This window comes from Phallusia mammillata, chromosome 3 (assembly GCF_965637545.1).
Source record: "Phallusia mammillata chromosome 3, kaPhaMamm4.hap1.1, whole genome shotgun sequence".
Taxonomy (NCBI): Eukaryota; Metazoa; Chordata; class Ascidiacea; order Phlebobranchia; family Ascidiidae; genus Phallusia; species Phallusia mammillata.
In genome coordinates this window covers 15,872,848-15,878,045 of record NC_137254.1, presented here as the reverse complement: position 1 = coordinate 15,878,045, position 5,198 = coordinate 15,872,848, and positions in this window count along the sequence as shown.

Genomic DNA, 5,198 nt, shown 5'->3' with positions numbered 1-5,198 from the left:
TGCTTATTGTTTTCTGTTTGGCATAATCTATATTACTGCAGAGTTCGGAAGATGTTTTACTGCTAAATGCGTTTTGCGCGAGTCTCTGATACCAGATGCATTTCAATAAACCAAGAAACATTACTGATTCTCTTGAAGCACCAGGCAGATTATGACGTAACAAATACTAGTTGGCTCGTGGAAACTGTTTAACTTTATTTCAGTTTGTTTGTGATTAAAGGCCAATAACGGAAGTCACCAACATTTTTAAAGTCTATTTCAAGATCACGAAATACCTAGTCAATAATATCAATAAATCTTGGCACCAAATGTTACTCCAAACCTTACTTAAAACTGAAGTATTTGTAGATTCATGCATCGGTATTGTAAAGGTTGAAAAAAAAGAAAACTTGTAGTCCGTAGGGTTTTTGGTACTCCAGTGTGTGCAACATTTTCTTTGTTCACTGACCGTTGTTTATTCCCGCGCTTATGACGTAACAGTCAATTGCTATGATAGTGGCGCGATGCTTTGTAGTCAGTGGCTGTGGTTAGAAGTTTAGAAAATTCAATAAGCATGTAGCACTAATATCAACTGAATTACTATAAGACGCACCATTTTTGGGATTTTTCACGTCTAACCTACCAACAAAGTATTTGTACTTTGATTTTGATTATAAGCAAGCAGCTTTCCACTTGAATTACGGTGAATCTTTCAGAAATCGCTTCGCTTGATGTACAAGTGTTACTTCAAACAGATTGATTGCCTTTTGTTCTTCGAATATTGTTAGCATTTTCTACAAAAATTGTTTATGTTCTTCTTCAATTCTATTAAACAGACAATTGTTCTGTTCAAATTATTTATTTTAACGCTTTGTTCTCCGTTTGTTTTACTACTGGATATTGTCAGCTGTATTGTAAAGATCGTTTATGTTCTTATTAAAATTTTCTTGAAACCGTTTTGAGGGCAAAATCGTTTCTTGAAACGGATTTCGAAACAAATTTTGTTTGTTGAAACAGTTTAGAAACAAATTTGTTTCTTGAAACGGTTTTGAAAACAAATTTGTTTCTTGAAACGGTTTTCGAAACGATTTTTTCGATCACAGCCATTTATTACTATGTCTGCCTTACCGTGTGGTAAGAATGTTATCACTGAACTGATCTGTTTTCCACATAAATGAAATAATTACATTTTACAGTCGCATCAACCAACTCGACAATATCGAAATTGGCAGATAATTTAGTTACAATTTTCGTTTTGGCCACAAATGTTTTATTACTTAACTAATTTCTTGGTGAAACCTAAATCAACTTGTATTTCGTTTTGAAACCTAACATGAAAACGAAATTTCGTTTTGAAAACGTTATTCGAAACGAAATTTTATTTCGAAATCAAAATTTTCCTTTCTAATTTCCTTTTGCGGCACACGGTCAAATTCCTTTTCAAACAAGATCTTTTATCATGTTTTGGCGTAAATAGTGCAAGATTCACTTCATCTCGATAATCAATCACGATTTTGCTTTACTTCAATGTGAAACCCTCGATGTTTTGCTGATTTTGTGTGTGGTGAGAATGTTATCACTAAAATTAACTGTTTTCTGCATAAATGACAACTTTACAGTGCAGTGTCGCATCAAACAACTCGAAAATATCGAAATTGGCAGATAATTTAGTTACAATTTCATTTATTCCCACAAATGTTTTATTACTTAATTAATTTCTTGGTGGAACCTAAACCAACTTGTATTTCGTTTTGAAACCTAACATGAAAACGAAATTTCGTTTTGAAAACGTTATTCGAAACGAAATTTTATTTCGAAACCAAAATTTCGTTTCTATAGTTCCCTTTCACGACACAGGATCAGATTCGTTTAGAATACAAGATCTTACATTATCTGTTGGCGTAAATAGTGCAAGATTCACGTTATCGCGATAAACAACTACTATTTTGTCTTACTTCACTGTGAAACCCTCGATGTTTTGCTGATTTTGTGTGTGGTGAGAATGTTATCACTAAAATTAACTGTTTTCTGCATAAATGACAACTTTACAGTGCAGTGTCGCATCAAACAACTCGAAAAGATCGAAATTGGCAGATAATTATGTTACAATTTCCGTTTTGCCCACAAATGTTTTATTACTTAACTAATTTCTTGGTGGAACCTAAACCAACTTGTATTTCGTTTTGAAACCTAACATGAAAACGAAATTTCGTTTTGAAAACGTTATTCGAAACGAAATTTTATTTCGAAACCAAAATTTCGTTTCTATAGTTCCCTTTCACGACACAGGATCAGATTCGTTTAGAATACAAGATCTTACATTATCTGTTGGCGTAAATAGTGCAAGATTCACTTCATCTCGATAATCAATCACGATTTTGCTTTACTTCAATGTGAAACCCTCGATGTTTTGCTGATTTTGTGTGTGGTGAGAATGTTATCACTAAAATTAACTGGTTTCTGCATAAATGACAACTTTACAGTGCAGTGTCGCATCAAACAACTCGAAAATATCGAAATTGGCAGATAATTTAGTTACAATTTCATTTATTCCCACAAATGTTTTATTACTTAACTAATTTCTTGGTGGAACCTAAACCAACTTGTATTTCGTTTTGAAACCTAACATGAAAACGAAATTTCGTTTTGAAAACGTTATTCGAAACGAAATTTTATTTCGAAACCAAAATTTCGTTTCTATAGTTCCCTTTCACGACACAGGATCAGATTCGTTTAGAATACAAGATCTTACATTATCTGTTGGCGTAAATAGTGCAAGATTCACGTTATCGCGATAAACAACTACTATTTTGTCTTACTTCACTGTGAAACCCTCGATGTTTTGCTGATTTTGTGTGTGGTGAGAATGTTATCACTAAAATTAACTGTTTTCTGCATAAATGACAACTTTACAGTGCAGTGTCGCATCAAACAACTCGAAAAGATCGAAATTGGCAGATAATTATGTTACAATTTCCGTTTTGCCCACAAATGTTTTATTACTTAACTAATTTCTTGGTGGAACCTAAACCAACTTGTATTTCGTTTTGAAACCTAACATGAAAACGAAATTTCGTTTTGAAAACGTTATTCGAAACGAAATTTTATTTCGAAACCAAAATTTCGTTTCTATAGTTCCCTTTCACGACACAGGATCAGATTCGTTTAGAATACAAGATCTTACATTATCTGTTGGCGTAAATAGTGCAAGATTCACGTTATCGCGATAAACAATTACTATTTTGTCTTACTTCAATGTGAAACCCTCGATGTTTTGCTGATTTTGTGTGTGGTGAGGATGTTATCACTAAAATTAACTGTTTTCTGCATAAATGACAACTTTACAGTGCAGTGTCGCATCAAACAACTCGAAAAGATCGAAATTGGCAGATAATTATGTTACAATTTCCGTTTTGCCCACAAATGTTTTATTACTTAACTAATTTCTTGGTGGAACCTAAACCAACTTGTATTTCGTTTTGAAACCTAACATGAAAACGAAATTTCGTTTTGAAAACGTTATTCGAAACGAAATTTTATTTCGAAACCAAAATTTCGTTTCTATAGTTCCCTTTCACGACACAGGATCAGATTCGTTTAGAATACAAGATCTTACATTATCTGTTGGCGTAAATAGTGCAAGATTCACGTTATCGCGATAAACAATTACTATTTTGTCTTACTTCAATGTGAAACCCTCGATGTTTTGCTGATTTTGTGTGTGGTGAGGATGTTATCACTAAAATTAACTGTTTTCTGCATAAATGACAACTTTACAGTGCAGTGTCGCATCAAACAACTCGAAAATATCGAAATTGGCAGATAATTATGTTACAATTTCCGTTTTGCCCACAAATGTTTTATTACTTAACTAATTTCTTGGTGGAACCTAAACCAACTTGTATTTCGTTTTGAAACCTAACATGAAAACGAAATTTCGTTTTGAAAACGTTATTCGAAACGAAATTTTATTTCGAAACCAAAATTTCGTTTCTATAGTTCCCTTTCACGACACAGGATCAGATTCGTTTAGAATACAAGATCTTACATTATCTGTTGGCGTAAATAGTGCAAGATTCACGTTATCGCGATAAACAATTACTATTTTGTCTTACTTCAATGTGAAACCCTCGATGTTTTGCTGATTTTGTGTGTGGTGAGAATGTTATCACTAAAATTAACTGTTTTCTGCATAAATGACAACTTTACAGTGCAGTGTCGCATCAAACAACTCGAAAAGATCGAAATTGGCAGATAATTATGTTACAATTTCCGTTTTGCCCACAAATGTTTTATTACTTAACTAATTTCTTGGTGGAACCTAAACCAACTTGTATTTCGTTTTGAAACCTAACATGAAAACGAAATTTCGTTTTGAAAACGTTATTCGAAACGAAATTTTATTTCGAAACCAAAATTTCGTTTCTATAGTTCCCTTTCACGACACAGGATCAGATTCGTTTAGAATACAAGATCTTACATTATCTGTTGGCGTAAATAGTGCAAGATTCACGTTATCGCGATAAACAATTACTATTTTGTCTTACTTCAATGTGAAACCCTCGATGTTTTGCTGATTTTGTGTGTGGTGAGGATGTTATCACTAAAATTAACTGTTTTCTGCATAAATGACAACTTTACAGTGCAGTGTCGCATCAAACAACTCGAAAAGATCGAAATTGGCAGATAATTATGTTACAATTTCCGTTTTGCCCACAAATGTTTTATTACTTAACTAATTTCTTGGTGGAACCTAAACCAACTTGTATTTCGTTTTGAAACCTAACATAAAAACGAAATTTCGTTTTGAAAACGTTATTCGAAACGAAATTTTATTTCGAAACCAAAATTTCGTTTCTATAGTTCCCTTTCACGACACAGGATCAGATTCGTTTAGAATACAAGATCTTACATTATCTGTTGGCGTAAATAGTGCAAGATTCACGTTATCGCGATAAACAACTACTATTTTGTCTTACTTCACTGTGAAACCCTCGATGTTTTGCTGATTTTGTGTGTGGTGAGAATGTTATCACTAAAATTAACTGTTTTCTGCATAAATGACAACTTTACAGTGCAGTGTCGCATCAAACAACTCGAAAAGATCGAAATTGGCAGATAATTATGTTACAATTTCCGTTTTGCCCACAAATGTTTTATTACTTAACTAATTTCTTGGTGGAACCTAAACCAACTTGTATTTCGTTTTGAAACCTAAC